The sequence below is a fragment of the Pipistrellus kuhlii genome, unplaced genomic scaffold, assembly GCF_014108245.1.
Source record: "Pipistrellus kuhlii isolate mPipKuh1 unplaced genomic scaffold, mPipKuh1.p scaffold_m20_p_2, whole genome shotgun sequence".
Lineage (NCBI taxonomy): Eukaryota > Metazoa > Chordata > Mammalia > Chiroptera > Vespertilionidae > Pipistrellus > Pipistrellus kuhlii.
The window spans coordinates 142,178,389-142,195,620 of record NW_023425515.1 but is presented as its reverse complement, the minus strand read 5'-3'; the positions used below and the strand labels follow the sequence as shown (position 1 = coordinate 142,195,620).

Below are 17,232 nucleotides of genomic sequence, written 5' to 3'. Positions count from 1 at the left end.
TGAAGTCCAAATTTTATAGTTCTCAAATCCTGTGCTATTGAGCGATAATTAAAGTGGAACTGGTTTTATAAGAAAGACCTTTTGGTATCTCAAACTTCTGCAATTCAAAGTGTAGACTGAGGACCAGAATCATGGGCATCTCTTGCACGCTTGTCAGGCCCTGCTCTAGACTTGCCAATTAATCAGATTCCTAGGTAATTCATATATCTCTGAGGGTTTGAGAAGCAGGGCCTTAAGACTACTACAAACAGACAGTATTATATTAAAATAACAGTGTCATCAAGTTTCAAACTAAATTAGACTAATTTATCTGATTCCTTATTTGTTACCAATAATAAAAATATTTATAAATAAAGCCATAATCTCTTTGGCAAAGGAAGCACCAATAGAGAATTGTAAAAATCTCTTGCCTGAAATTAACGTAAGGTAATAAATTGCTTAAAATTCTGAGAACTAGAGTTAAATGATATTTTAAATATTTTATTTATTTATTTATTTATTTATTTTTAAAGAGAGAGAAAGGGAGAAGAATAGTGAGAGAAGCATCAATATGACAGCAAAACATCCATTGGCTGCCTCCTGCACGTACCTTCACTGGGGATCAAGCCCAAAACCCAGGCATGTGCCCTGACCAGGAATTGAACCCATGACCTTTCAGTGCATAGGACAATACCCAACTGAGCCACACTGATCAGTGCAAGATAAATGACGTTTTAGTATTCTACCCTCTCATGATTTTTCTTCTGCTCTAACTTTTTTCTTTACCTTTCTACTTTGGACAAGCATACATAAAGGCATACACTTTCTGTAGTTACCTGATAAACAGAGTACAAAATTCAGTGACCAGAAAGGGGCAAAAGGAAGTCCTAATTATCTCAACCAAATCTCAACATTATTTTGCCATTGTTAAGCAAAGTATTATAGACTAAAGCAATTGTTTCCTTCATTTTAGCTGCATAATACAGTTACTGAAGAAATTCAGAGAATTTCTTTGGAGCACAAAATTGTATTTCTGACAAAATTTAAGTTGCTAAGGGAACAAAAAGAAACTCAGTTATAAAACAGTATCTCAGAAAAGACTCTTGCTAGGTAACAAAATAGGAGGTACAAGATGAAATCCTTAGCCAGCACCCTACTGGAACTGAAAATTCAATCTTTAGTTTTAGAATAAAAGGAAACTATTAGTTAACATATTCATATAAGCAAAACCCAATCTAGCAACTAGAAAGAAGTTTTCCCTATATGTTATCCACCACTAATGAATATGATGCCACTTTCTAAAATAGAGAGAAAAGAATGTAATGCATCATTAGAATTAAACTGACTCCCTTCCTCTCTTTTGTACCCTCGTAAAGTTTTCAACCTTTGGAGGGCTTATCTGAGAAGAGCAGCTATCAACCAAATTTCAGCCTCTCCTTTCATATTAAGCCCTAAATCCTACCCCAAATTCCACATATCTCAACCATTTACTTTCTGTTGGAACTACTCTTCCCCCAATTTGAATGTACTTTTATCTAAAATTTAATAGGGTTCTAAAACAGAATTAGCTATGTTTCATATCATAAATTTCTTGCCCCTGTGAACACATCAGAAGTACATCAATAAGAACTGAAAGGAATAATAAAAGATTTAACTAAAATGGTCCTCCTAATGCAACACTACTCCAGCTATCTATCACCTTTACTTAAGAAAAAGAAATCTCAAGATGTTATTTCAAAGATACTGCTTGTAACTTTTTGCTCCTACTATAATTATCAAAGTAGTACAGTTAATTTTGAGGATTGAGGGACTGGTAATCAATTCTCCATTAACAACAATGTTCTGGCTAATATTTATTACAATAATATTTAGTTTTATTGAATGAACAATTTTCAAGAAACTGGTCATGATACCAGATAGACAAACCAAAGTGAAAAGCAAAAAAGAGCAAGAGCAACTGAAAAATATAATGAATATTATTATTTTTCTTTCTGTCTAGAACAGTGATTTTCAAATAGACAGTTCTTAGGGAGTAGAGAGCCTGAGCAAAAAAGAAAAAAAGAAAAAACTCATTGACAGGGACAATTATGCGGTGATAACAGGAGGGAGGAGTGGGTAGAGGTAGAACAGGGAAGGGGGAGGGATAAATGGTGATGAAAAAATAAAGAAAAAGAATTTTTAAAACACTCAAACCTGACTATTTAGTTAGGGACACTGACCTCTTTCTTTTCCCTTAGATTGTCAAACTAAAAAATGAAAATAGCCAACAAAACAATAGCTGTTCAGTATAGATGAATCAAAATTACACTTTTTTTTTTTTTTTTTGTCAGATAGCAAAAAAAAAAAATGCCACAGAATTTTAGTAATTCGTTTATGTGTGCCATGGGGTGGAAAAGGTTGAAAATCGCTGATTTAGAACGTAAGAATGAACTGTTTAATAATAGTTCAGACTATCCTTGTCACACAATTCTTTTAAGACATTTCTTCAGCAGAGCAATTACCACTATTTCTATCAGATTAAAAGAACCTGTAAGGTTAAAAGTAGGAGAGTGAAACCTGGGAACCACCTACATAATTCAACTTAATTCTTAATATTCATCTTTCTGAAGCTTGGTAACTCTGTTATATATTGCCTTGCATAAAAGGATCCATTAAGAGAAACAGATATATGATTGATAGATGACAGATGGATAGATTAGAGCTGAATGAATACCCACTTAAAGCGACAATTGGGAACAAAGAAAGTAAAGAAATTTCACAATGTCCTTGAATAAAAAATACATAGATGGTCAAATATGCTCTAAAGATTGCAATGTATTAGTCACTTCATTTATGCCCCTGTTGGAAAGAGAGAGAAAATATTTCATCCCTATCCCATTCCCTATAGCTCCACATTCCTATGAACTATATAATTTTCCATGCAAAATATAGACAAATAAGCTCCCCCCTCAAAAAAAAGAAATCAAACTATTAATATCTTTCTTCACTACTGCAAAACTAAATAACTTACCTGTACAACCAAAGATCTATCATTGTGGAAATATTATCTCTTTTCCTTATATCCTGAAGGAGTTGGAGCTATGATCTAGAATAGAGCTTAAGCATCAGGGTTTCAGACTCTCAGCTTCAGCCATGGAGAATACTAGAACCTCTTAAATTCCTTTCTTTAAAATAAAATAATGAAAAAAAATTAAAGAAGCAAATTAACTTATGCTAATAGATATACTCCTTCTATAATAAGAGGAAATAGCAGGTAACAGAGTATCTGTTCACAGTAATATTGTTGGTACTTCTTGGTGACTTTGTAGCCTCAGAGATACTTAAGAAACTGGAAAAGATCTTTAGGAACCAACAACAACAAAAGCTTAACCATGTACTAAATCCTTACAACTCAATATTAGTTTGAGTCAAACTTTGACTCAGTTTGTTATCTAGAATCTCAGGCAGTATTTTTTGGACATGACCCCAAAGACTACCCATGATATGAGTCCTAATACAAAATCTATAAACTTTTATTCTAGAGCCTTTCCCAAATGTTGGCCTTCATATACAAAAGTGGGAATTGAACAAGAAAAATAATTTAGGTTATACACACCAACTAATCAACCAAGTCTTCTCTATCTATATGATAACCTTGATGACTATTAAAGTGCTACAAAGACTATTATAAAGGGAAATTTCTACTATTTTGGCATGTGGATTTTCAACAAGGACAAAACCAATAAGGATTTTCTGGTTTTAGTACCCAGTTGGCCAGATATTTTAATTACCTTAATTAAATTCCATTTCATGGTCAGTTAGGCTAATTACAGTTTTATTTTATAATAATGTATTATAATATCTTTTTCAGAGAATCTGACTAAAATGAATGATTATGAATGTTCATTTGGAAACAAGGAGAAAGACCAGGAAAAAGACTAGTGATGATTATGATAGTAATTGTCATTTTATTATAAACATAAAACTAATCGTTCTAAAAGTGCTACTATTTTCGGTGAAGGTTTATTTTCAAAACTGATGCACCTTATCAAGCTTTGTAAACCAGAGTTACTGCTTAATAAATTAGATAATGTTTTAGTCAGCTAGGAAGTGAAGAGGGCTGATATCTAATATCAGTAGACAAAACCTCTCCCAAATATGCCTTGTAAATTATTAAAAAGTAAAAGGTAGGAAAATTATCTAAATAAAGTAACTTAATACTACATTTAAATAAAATGTTTGAAATTAACATGAGGAGAGTTAACAGTAAAAACATAGTCCTATAAAAAGTAACTCTTAACATAAAAATTCACATTTCTTAAAGCAAAGATTCCAACTGCCAACTCCTTTGTACCTAACCCTGAAAACCTTTCACAAACATGGCAAACATTACACTCTACAGTGCATGGTGGTGGTGATGGCAATCATCAGAGATAAAGAGAATCCACAATATAAGATGTGTCTTGAGTATACACTGATACACCAAATCTAGCCTTCTGTCAAGTTCTAGTCACCAGGTTACTACCTTTTTGTATAGGATTTGCTATAGGAACATCATCCATTATATTTACCAGGCAAGGACATCTGCAATTGTTATTTTCACAGAAGAACTGATACTTATAGCTGAGTTCTACAAGTATTAACATAGGATCGTGCAAATGTGTTTCTAAATAGCCTCATACACTAAAAAACAAACTTTAGTCAATTACTTCTACTAATACTACAGCCTTCTTGGCCTTAATAAAGATTACATTTTTCTTACCTTTTTGAAAGTGTTTCGCCTAGTATTTGATTCCCAAGAGTCTGCATTTATCTGTCATCATTGTTACTGTCCATATTACATTGAGACTTCAGGTATTAATTATTTATATGGTTGTACTAGCACAACTTGATATCTGTGAAGGGAAACAACAATATAGTCACTATGGTTGTGTTAACTGTTTACAGATTTGTGGATAATTTGTGGACAATTCTAAGCAGACATTACAATGCATTTTCTAATAAATTACAAAAAAATATTCCCAATATTTAGCTACAAAATGTGTTATCTTCAATGATAGATGATTTGCTAATAAAGGTCTTAGAAATGCTTCTCAGAGTACCAACATAAAATACTTCAAAAATTACCTCAAAATTTAAATTCTTACAAATAATAAAAGCTCCTTAGATTCCTTTTGACTACCAACATAAATATACATCATTTTTCAAAAGTCTGTAACTTCTCAGACATTAATAGAAAAGTATCATTTTTATGTTATATTATAATAAACTTATAATGCTAATGAATGAAATAAAAAGGATCCCTTAAATGTGACTTTAATACTGTTGATGCCTTTTTAAGTAATATTTTTGCTCTGGTTACATTATCCCTCTGTGACAAATTTATCAACATAATTTTGAAAGTAAATAGAAAATAAATATGACCAAGTAAATTAAGAAATGAACTAAGATATAACTGTACAAAAACAATTCTTTAAAAGTAAGCTTCTTAAAAACACATACTTTATTCAAGATAACAAGTCTGAAAAGCATATTGATGTGCTTACAATGAAGAAAAGCATTATAAACATATTCATATATATTAAAGAGAGAAACCTAAGAATGGCATTCTGGAATAATTCACCATGGTGTGCCATTCCAAAGTTCTGTCTAATAAAAACAAAGAGTAAAAATCTGCCAAGAAAATTCAGATAGCCTTAGGCTGTTTTGTGGATAAAATGTGCTATTAGAGTTTTCAACCTGCCAAAGTTTTTTTCATTAACAATAGAATAGAAACCAATATAATCCTATCTAATAAAGGGATGACACTCAAATTGACCATCAATCCAACACACAAGATTGCTGCACCTATGTGGACACAAAATGGCCACCACAAGATGGCCACCACAAGATGACCAGCAGGGGAGGGCAGTTAGGAGGGCCCAGGCCTGAGAGAGAGAGCAATTGGGGGTGAGGAAAGGATAGTTGGTGGAGGTGGGCCAGGCCAGCAGAGGAAGGCAGTTGGGGGCGACCAGGCCTGCAAAGGAGGGCAGTTGGGGGCAACCAGGTCTGCAGGGGAGGGTAGTTGGGAACAACCAGGTCTGCAGGGGAGGGCAGTTGGGGGTGACCAGCCCGGCAGGGGGACAGTAGTTTGGGGCAATCAGGCAGACAGGGAGGAAGTTAGGTGTAGATCAGGCTGGCAGGCGAGTGGTTTAGAGGCTGATCAGGTTGACAGGCAAGCAAACAGTTGGGAGCCAGCAGTCCTGGATTGTAGGAGGGATGTCCGACTGCCCATGTAGGCCCGATCCTAAATGGGCAGTCGACCATCCCTCAAGGGATCCCAGATTAGAGAAGGTGCAGGTTGGGCTAACAGACACATACACACACACACACACACACACACACACACACACACACACCGTGCACAAATTTCAAGAACCAGGCCTCTAGTCCTATATAATTAAAGCCTAATATGCTTACTAAGTATGGGTCAACTGGTTGGCTGTTCAACCAATCAAAGTGCCATCTTATCTAATAAAAAATAAATATGCAAACTGACGGTCACGCCATCATAAAGATGGCAGCACCTAGTCCCCTCAGCCTCACCAGAGTCCCCCAATCCTTTCAGCCCTGCAGGGGGAATAGCAGGCACAAAGGTGTGGCTGGACCCACCCTCAGCCCCCCAGCCACCTAGGGCCAGCCCAAGGAGCAGGCAAGCCTTGGATGGCGGCTGCCCAGTTGCCCAGGGCTGCGAGAAGCTCAGGGAACCAGGGTCGGCTGAGGCTTGTGCTGCCGGCAGTGGCAGCAGCAGAGGTGTGATGAGGGCGTCACCTTTCCATGATCAATGGGTTGCCTCCCAACCCTGAGCATTCCTGGACTGTGAGAGGGGGCAGGCCAGCTGCGGGACCCTCCCTCCAGTGCATGAGTTGTCATGCACCAGGACTCTAGTATGCTAATGATATGCTAAGACCACTCAACCACTCATTATGATATGTACTCACTACCAGGGGCAGACATTTCAACCAGTAGATTAGCCTGCTGCTGGGGTCCGACCAATCGAGACTGAGGAAAATGGGCCGGACACTCCCTGGAGCCCTCACGCAGTCCCTCCTTGGCTGGCCAACCTCCTGCATCCTTCCCTGGCCCCAATCGTGCACCAGTGGGGTCCCTCAGCCTGGCCTGCACCCTCTCATAATCCGGGACCCCTGGAAGCCAGTTTCAGCCTGATCCCATAGGCTAGGCAAAGGGACCACTATAATGCATAAATTCGTGTACCAGGCCTCTAGTATATCAAATATAACTGGCTTTTTTTAAAATCAGAGGAAGAAAACAGAGTGATTAAGAAACATTGATATCTATCTTCAAACATTTAAAACAATTCTCTATTTACTTTTTTCAAATGTTAAAAAAAGACTAAGTAATACTATAAAAATTTAACAGTTTTAAGTATTCCTAAATTTTAAAGTTGCTATAAATTTTCTTGTAACAAGCAAGGAAATTAAACTAGTAAAAAGTCTTAGATTCCCTACATAGTACTCTTCATTTCATTCACTTCACATTTCAAATGTAAGCAGTCTACACAAATGCCATATGCTTTCTGGAGCAAATAAACTACTCTGAATTGTGATTTATTTATTTATTTATTTAAAATACTTAACTATAGTAACACTTCCAAAGTTTTAAAAAATTAACTATTTTGTGTTTTTAAAAGCATACAAAATTGGAAGCGAATCATTTAAATCCAATTCCTAAGGCCTCTTATTTATCCCTTGCCACAGAGCTTTGCTTGTTACCACATACTAATAAAAATGCATTGACTATTCAAGAATTCTAAAAGCAAATCCAAAAACCAATCTTGACTGAAAAGAATTACTTCTCCTACTGTTTGCAAACTAAAACAAGCACTACTGTGTCAAATAGATTACAGGACCTCAGATTCATGGCACGTATGAAATTACTTTAAAAGAATACAGAAAATCTCACTAGAAAATATTATCAGTTCTAGTGATATAATAGTTGTAAGCCACAGAATTTACTATAAAATAAAATTGCAGTCATAAAATACTGAGATTGTCTTTAGTTTAATAAGACCTTGGAAAAAACTTAAAAGATTATACTATACACTCATATTTGGTACCCAACTCTTCAGTTGTTCTAAGTGAAAATATCAAATATGTATATTACATTCTGTCTTTAAATAATTTTAAAAGAATAAGAGAGGTATATACCAAATCAGTTATTAAAAAGTACCGTATTTTTTCGGACCATAAGACGCACTTTTTTCCCCCCAGAAGTGGGGGGAAAAAGTCGCGTCTTATGGTCCAAATATAGCCTACACATATACTTTAAAAAAAAAGTTTTTTTACTTGCCCGGCTGTGTGGTCTCTGTGTGCTTGCCCGGCTCTAAAATGGTTCTAAATGCTGCTGTTTACTTTACAGGGTTGATTACATGTGTTTATGACTGTGATGTTGGGTTGTAATGCACAGAAAATATTTTAGGACACTATTTGTTTCAGAATCTTTTTTTCTTCATTTCCCTTCTCTAAAAACTGGTGCGTCTTATGGTCCGGTGCGTCTTATGGTCCGAAAAATATGGTATTTAGGATACTAGTCAAATACAGAAACACTTTTCCCATTTAAGCTTATCACAGTTAGTTGCTACAGAGAACAAACAAATGCTTTTTCTTTTAAGGAACTAGTAAAAAAAATTTTACTGAAGTCAAGAGGATGAAAGCAATATAAAAATCAAAAACGTATCTGGCATTAATTGGCTTTTCTTTCTCTTGTCAAATGGGGGTGGGATTTTACTTACATATTTTCTAAGGGTCCCAATATGCTCACGAAATCCTTACACAGGGGGAAGCTGTAGAGGAGAGATTCCTTAAGAGACCCATTGGGAGAACGTCTATAAGAGCAGAAGTAACTGCTCTGTGCTGCCTACTTCCTTCCCTTTTGCTTCATGTGTTCTACAACAGTCATTGCACACAATGGTGAAGGATACTTCACTTGGGATGGTGAACATATAATACAAAATAAAGATGATTTATTATGTATTATAGAATTATTCACCTGAAGCCTATATAATTTTATTAGCCAATGTCAATCCAATAAATGCACTAAGAAACTTAAAAAAAAGGGGGGGGGGCAGTTAGGAGCAATTAGGCAGCAGGGAAGGGCGGTTAGGGGCGATCAGCAGGCAGGTGAGCGGTTAGGAGCCAGTGGTCCCAGACTGTGAGAGGAATGTCCCAGACTGGAGAGGGTCCAGGCCAGGCTGAGAAACCAACCTCTCCCCTGCACGAATTTCGTGCACCAGGCCTCTGGTTCCTCAATAATACTCCAAAATAAACCCAAAAACAAAACCCTTCCAGGGGCACAGGTTGAAATCTAAGCTTCTAAGGAAATGTACAACTTCTATCTGGTCACTCCATCTCTACCTAATTCTATTCTATATTCTCCCCATCAGCCAACCTTATCATAGAGGTTTTCAACCAGGGCTAAATAGCTTCTATGACTTTAAAAAAAAAAAAAAAAAAAAAAAAAAAAAAAGCGCAGGAGTTTCTGATTTCATAGATCTAAAATACAGTCTAGCTACAAATTTTTTTTGGTAACCTTTTTACATTTTTTAATATTATTTTTAACTTTCTGTTAAAGTATTCAGCCAGGACTGGTTTGGCTCAGTGGATAGAGCATCGGCCTGCGGACTGAAAGGTCCCGGGTTCGATTCCGGTCAAGGGCATGTATCTTGGTTGCGGGCACATCCCCAGTAGGGGGTATGCAAGAGGCAGCTGATCGGCGATTCTCTCGCATTTTTGTTTCTAACTCTCTATCCCTCTCTCTTCCTCTCTGTGAAAAATCAATAAAATATATTTTAAAAAAATAAATAAATAAATAATAAAGTATTCATACAGAGAAGTTAAAATTATTAGTGTTGATGAATTATCACAAAGTGTAAATGTGTTTATCTTTTATTTAAATATACACCTACCAACCAGGTAGGGCAGGTGTGTATCTTTTATGAATTCCAAGGACGATTCTGACAAAGAACCTAGAATTAAAACTACTATCTTTGCTTCATTCATGTGTTAACTTACTTCCATTGTTCAGCTAACATTTATCTTGCACAAGTCAAAGATCAGATGCATCTACCTAGAAGCTACCTATTTTCAGGAAATTTGGTACATAGATCTTATCATACTATTGAGCACATGTGGTATTTTAAAAACTATTTTTAAGGTTAGAACTCTAAAATATGCTGGAATAACAGATGAAAGTAAAGCTACTCTACTTAAAGGCAAGGGTAAAGTGACTGTACTACAGTAAGCTAGCCCATTAACCCTCAAACTAACCCCCAGCAGTTTGAAAATTATTACTTCCTATAATAATCTATTCATTCACTTATCTGTGTCATCTACCAAATTATTTTATAGTAAGGTCTCTCTCCTTTTTTATTTTTTTATTTTGAGGGCAGGAGAGAGAGAATCATCGATTTTGCTTTTCAACATATTTATGCATGCACTGGTTGCTTTTTGTATGTGTTCTGACCGGGGATGAAACCTGCAATCTTGGCATAGAGGGAAAACGCTCTAATCAAATGAGCTACCCAGCCAGGGCAGCAAGACCTCTTTTATTCTTCATTTCCCTGGTACCTAGAAAACATTCATTAAACACTCATTATTGGGACATTATTAAAACTGAAAGTAAATATCAAAGATAAATCCTTAAGGGGAAAAAAGTTTGAGGAAAAGAACAATAACTATGGAAGCACTTAAATAGAAAAAGATTTGGCATATCAGAAAAAACTGAATAAAGCCAGTGAGGCTGGACCTTAGTAGGCAAAGGAGAAAACATCATGAAATAAGCTTTAAAGCATAAAGCTGACAGGCCATGGGGGGCTGTATAAGTTATAGTATGAATTTGATCTTTGTTTTGTTTTTATTTACTTTTTAATTTTTATTTAAATGTAATTTGGATTATTTGTCCTATTGAAGAGGTTTAAAGAGGAATGGCACAATGTGATATAGTTTTGTGTGTTTTTTGGTGTTTTTTTTTGTTCAAAATAATTTTATAAACTATTTTATCAAAACTCACATTTACAGGATCCAAGGAAAATTCTAAAGAATGTCATTAGATTTTAACAATAAGACAAAACATATTCTCATTACAGCACTGTTCTTAAAAATGGCCGAGGCCGGTTTGGCTCAATGGACAGAGCGTCGGCTTGGGGACTGGAAAGGTCCCGGGTTCGATTGTGGTCAAAGGCATGTACCTTGGTTTCGGGCATAACCCCAGTAGGGGGTGTGCAACAGGCAGCTGATCGATGACTCTCTCGCATCCATGTTTCTAACTATCTCTCTCCCTTCCTCTCTGTACAAAAATCAATAAAATATTTTTAAAATAAATGATATACATGTTTTAAAGATCATTCTGAATACTAGGTGAAATATCAACTCAAAAGCATAATCATCAAGGAATATTCTAATGACCTAAGATATAAATAGCAATTGTATAGGACCTGATAAGCCACAGTAACAACTTGGGATTTTTCTGGGTGAGATGAAAGCCTTTTGAGAATTCTGATCAAGGGAGTAACATGATCTTGACATTTATTTAAAAGGATCATCCCTTTAGACAGCTATGTACAGAATAGACTGTAAATAGCAAAAGAGCAGAAACATGGAGAATGATTTCAGAGGCTATTATTGCTCTAGAAGAAATAATAGCGCAGTATCAGTGAAAGGACTAAGAAATTATCCACGTCAACATAGATTTTGGAGATAGGCCCAACAGAATTCTCTAATACACTGTATGTAGGGCTTTAAGAGAAAATAAAATAAAATAAATTTTTAAAAAAATATATTTTATTTATTTATTTATTTATTTATTTAACAGAGAGGAAGGGAGAGGAATAGAGTTAGAAATACCGATGAGAGAGAAACATCGATCAGCTGCCTCCTGCACACCCCCTACTGAGGATGTGCCCACAACCAAGGTACATGCCCTTGACCAGAATCGAACCTGGGACCCCCCAGTCTGCAGGGTGATGCTCTATCCACTGAGCCAAACTGGTCAAGGCCAAATCAAAATTTCTTAAATCTACTTTCTCCTCTACTTAAGGGTGGGTACTCCTCAAGGTTCTGTCAAAGTCTTCATTCTATTACTGCCTTCTTTTATTCCTGTTCAACAAGCATGTCAAACTCAAAGCCTAACTCAGGCCAAATAAACAAATTTTAAGTTTATATGGGCCGCAAAAAAAAACCAGTTTTAATTTTTATAGGAATGTGGGTTTATTTCAATAGAGACATGCTAAATACAAAGGGCTGAAATAAATGAGTAATGTTAACATAAATAGAACATTTAAAAAATTAATATACAATATTTTCTTGAACATTAACTTACCAGACACTAGAATAACTGCACAAATTAATAAGCAAAACGCAAATAAACCTATTTTTCTTGTTCTCCAAAAGCGAAATATTTCCTGTTGTACACACCAAAAAAGTCGGTCCAAGACTAATGACGTGGCAATCAGCTGCTAAAATATTCACTGCTAGTATTAGTGGAGAGAAATGGTGCACCTGTGAGTAAGACGTGTAAGGGAAATGAATGTAACACAATTATAGTAATTAGTCATTAGCAAACATTATAGTTTGTTATTAATAATTATATATAAAATTATGTCTAAATAAATGACACTATAAAATACCTATTGTCCACAGAAAGAATATATGCATCCCTATGTTCACTGCAGCATTATTTACAATAGCTAAGATCTAAAAACAGCCCATCAGTAAATGAATGAAAAAAACTGTGGTACCTTTACACAATGAAACACTCTATAAATGAAAAAAGGATCTCTTAACCTTTGAGACAGCATGTAGGGACCTGGAGGGTTTTATGCTAAGCGAAGAAAACCACCCAGAGAAAGACAAGGATCATATGATCTCACTCATATGTGAAATCTAATTAACAAAATAAACTGATAGACAAAATGGATCAGACTGATGAATCTTAGAAGGAAGGGAAGGGGGGCGGGGGTGGAGGAAGACAATAACCAAAGAACTTACATGCATATATGCATAAACCATGGACACAAAACAATAGTGCATTGGTTTGGGGGAGGGCAGGAGTGGAAAGGGTCAAAGGGGGAGAAAAAGGAGTCATGTAATAATTTGAACAATAAAATGGGGGGAGGGGGAATACCCTATTGTCCAAAACAAAACCTCAACTTTTAATTTTATTTTCCATTATCATCCAAATCACCCATCCATGCACATATCTAATCATTCATCATATCCTATATAATAAAAGCCTAATAGGCTAAGTATCTGGCCTTAGCATATCAATATGCTAATGATATGCTAAGGCCACTCAACAGCTCACTATAATGTACACTAACCACCAGGGGGCAGACAGATGACCAGTTGACAAGCTGCTATGCTGTGCACTGACCACGAGGGGCAGACGCTCTGACCAGATTACCTTGCTGCTGGGGTCCAGTCGATTGGGACAGAGAGACAGGCCCAACATGCCCTAGACCCCTCACAGTCCCTCCCCGGCCCTGATCGTACACCAGTGGGGTCCCCTCAGGCTGACCTGCGCCCTTTTGCAATCCAGGACCCCTCAGGGGATGTTGGAGAGCCAGTTTCAGCCCACTCTCGCAGGCCAGGCCGAGGGACCCCACTGGTGCTACAGGCCTCTAGCATTCACATACATATATATATATATATATTTTTCCCCCCCTTTGGTATGTAATGTGCCCTTTTGTTGTTGTTGTTGTTGTTGTTAATCCTCACATGAGGATATCTTTTCCATTGATTTTTAGAAAGAATGGAAGGGAGAGAAAAACATCAATGTGAGACACACTGATTAGTTGCCTCCTGCATGTGCCTGAGCTGGATCAAGCCTACAACTGAGGTATGAGCCCCTGACCAGAATGGAAGCCACGATGGGGTGACACTCTAACTACTGAGTAACTGGCTAGGGCTGCATTTTAATAATGTCACAGCACAATGGTAAGGAAGATCATTCAATTTGCTTTCTCTGACTTATGGGTAAGTAGGTGAGTAGTATGTAAATTAATGCTCTAATATTAGTTCAAAGAAAAATCTAAGGGAGTAAAACCTTCAACATAAGATTGTATTGTTTCATTTAAGAAGTAGAAAATCTCAGACTAATTTCCAAAACATGAAAGGTTCATGTGCATAATTTATGAATCAGAGCTTCAATTGTGAAAGCAAATTAGCTCAACCAAGGCAAATGAGACTAGAAGAAATTTTAAACAGAAACTCTAAAGGTACCATGTACCACGGTAGTAAAAACGAGACAATCTAGAAACTGAAAAAAATCATCAGAGATTGCACAAAAACCTGAAGAGAGTAACATAATCAAACTATGTTTAGGCTATTGAGTCCCAAAAACTGGTCTTCAGTGAGGTGAGTGGGGGAAAAAAAGCATTTCATTTTCCATAAAGCTATATTTACTTAATAAGTGCAACATGAGGTTTCTGCAGATTTTCTACTTGTTTTTTTTTGTTTTTGTTTTTTAACAAAATTATAAGTTGGCAACTCCAGGCTGCGCTCCCTGCCCTCCCTTCACGAGCTGGACCTCAGCTACAACCAGCTGCAGGACGCGGGCCTGCAACTGCTCTGCGAGGGGCTCCTGGACCCACAGAGCCACATCGAGAGGCTGCAACTGGAGTACAGCAACCTGATGGCTGCCTCTACGAGGCCCTGGCCGAGGTGCTCAGGGCCAAGCGGGAGTTGAAGGAGCGGACCAGGGCCTGGTTGACTCCACCTGCCCACTGGAGTCACTCACGCTGGCGAGCTGTGGCCTCACCACAGCCAACTGTCTGGACCTGTGCGGCATTGTGGCCGCCAAGGTCTCCCTCAGAGAGCTGCAGCTGGGCAACAAGCTGGGGGCTGTGGGCATCGTGGAGCTGTGCCCTGGGCTGCTGAGCCCCGGCTCCAGGCTCAAGACCCTGTGGCTCTGGGAGTGTGATATCACGGCCAGGTGCTCAGAGCCAAGGAGAGCCTGAAGGAGCTCAGTTTAGCTGGCAACGAGGTGGGGGACGAGGGCGTACGGCTGCTGTGCGAGGAGCCCAGCTACCAGCTGGAGTCCCTGTGGATGAAGTCCTGCAGCCTCAGGGCCGCCTGCTGCCCGCACATCAGTGTGATGCAGGCCTGGAACCGGAGCCTCCAGGAGCTGCAGAAGAGCAACAATAAGCTGGCGACACAGGCATGGAGGTGCTGTGCCAGGGCCTGGGCCAGCCGGCACGACCCTGAGGATGCTCTTGTTGGGGGACTGCGAGGTGACCAACCAGGGCTGCACTACCCTGGCCACCCTCCTGCTGGCCAACCACAGCCTGCTGGAGCTGGACCTGAGCAACAACTGCATGAGAGAGGTAGGCGTCATGAAGCTGGCGGAGAGCGCCCAGCAGCCCAGGAGAAACTGGTTCTGTGACATCTACTGGAGAGAGGAGACAGAGGACCTCCTGCTGGCAGTGAAGGAGAGGAAGCCAGGCCTGAAGATCATCTGCTGAGCCTGGACCCTCCCCAGCACCCAAGTCTCAAGGGGCTGGCCAGCTCTCGGGGCTCTCACTACAGTGCCTTAGCTTTAACTGAAGAGAAATGCTCAAATTAGCTTCTGCAAATATTCTAGGCATTTATAACTATTAAAGCGTTTTGGGTTTTAAAAAAAAAATCCAGCTAGCTCCTCCCACAAATGCAAAGATTTCTCTTATCAGTCCTCTGAAGCTTATAACCAAGACATCACATTTCCTTCCTTCCACTGAAACTCTCATCTTTACCCTCTACTTTTTTCTAGTTTTCCTGCTACTTGTAAGATACAAATTTTTCAAGTCTCTGACCCTCTCATTTTTTCATGCTAACTCTTCCTTTCTGCTGCCCCAAAAATGTGCATGTCCCTTTCTAAACCTCCCTCCACAGGTGAAATTATAACTCTCTTTTAAATAATTTTGAAATATAAAGTTTATATATCTACCCTCAACTTCCACCCCAAAATTCAGACTAGCATATTCTGAGCTCTCAATCTAGATGTTCCAAAAGTACCTTGTATTCAACAAGTACAAATCCCTATTCATTTTCTTCCTAACTCCCCAAAATAACCAATGTCAATAATTTTAATGACAAATACCTAACCACCAATCCCAAAAATCTTTGAGACACCTTAACTCTTTCCTTTTTCCACCATATAATATCAACAACTCTACTTATTCTTCTAAAATATCTTGAAAAAAACTGCCCACTCTATCTACCCCAGTGTTATTGTCCAGTTCAGACCATTATCACCCCATTAAAAAAGTGGAATAGCCTAATTAGTCTCCCATTGCAATCTATTCTTTATCTGTTCACAACATGTCTTCATAAACATGGCTTTGATTGTAATTTTTCAGTCTCCTAATTTAAAAAAAAAAAGTACAACTTTCCCCCACTTTCAATTTCTGGAAAATTACTCATCAAAGTCCAATTCAATGATCCATCTGAATTAACTGCTCTCGCCCTTATTTCCATCATAATTAATTCTGCTATCATAGAATTTACAATGTATACTTTGATATGACTCTATTTCCTACTTGATTATAGTCTCCTTGAAGGAACAGTGTAATTCATCTTTATTCTTAGTAACTTTATATTGGTGAATTGAACAGAATTCACCAATACAACTTTTGTTATATTGAACTTTTTAATTGAAAAACTATGAAATGAATTGGAACTTTTTCAATTAAATTTCATACTTTTTTAAAATTCCTTACTTTTATTTATTTAAAAAACAAAAGAAAAATAAATTCCTTACTTTTAAGCAACTCACACTATAGGTTCCTGCCTTGGGTTTAAGGCAAAATTTTTAAAGTTGCTTTAATTATCTCTCCTTGATTGCTGAGTTGTTCAGAAATGTTATAAGCACAAATGTATATCTAAAGCATTAATAAAGGTATTAAAATGGACAAGAACAAAAATAACCTATTTAGATACATCTTTAAGTTTCACAATTATACCTTTGTAACATTTTATTGAAGGTTACTTTATACCTATTAATGTAATATTCCTAATGCTGATGAGATAACCTACATTTCTCTACCTCAACTCCAAGGATGGAAAATGACATCCAAAACTACTATTTTCTTTAAGACTTTTTACCCGTTTATAGTCTTCTGGCATACTCTGAGTCACTACAAATTAAGCAAAGTTACTAGCACTTCTCAGTTTCTTTGTGTCGTTTAAATGTAATTTAAAACCTGTGGCATTAGCCTGATAGGTAGCCAATGGTTTCTAGGAA

At 37.4% G+C, this 17,232-nt stretch overlaps 1 protein-coding gene and 1 pseudogene across 8 annotated transcripts in view; one reads left to right on the top strand and one right to left on the bottom strand.

The window, feature by feature from the left end:
• The window catches only part of ZZZ3 (zinc finger ZZ-type containing 3), a 55,289-nt gene extending 50,433 nt beyond the window's left edge, over positions 1–4,856 (bottom strand). For 7 of the 8 annotated variants that reach the window (XM_036443700.2, XM_036443705.2, XM_036443703.2 and 4 more), the window contains exons 1-2: positions 4,721–4,856; positions 2,990–3,143 (exon numbers count right to left, since the gene is read on the bottom strand). The gene's annotated coding sequence lies outside the window, so the exon portion shown is untranslated. The remainder of the gene's footprint in view (positions 1–2,989; positions 3,144–4,720) is intronic. The other variant, XM_036443701.2, reaches the window with a different exon arrangement.
• Positions 4,857–13,984: 9,128 nt separating this feature from the next.
• Positions 13,985–15,623, top strand: LOC118723089 (annotated as a pseudogene).
• The last annotated feature ends 1,609 nt before the right edge of the window (positions 15,624–17,232 follow it).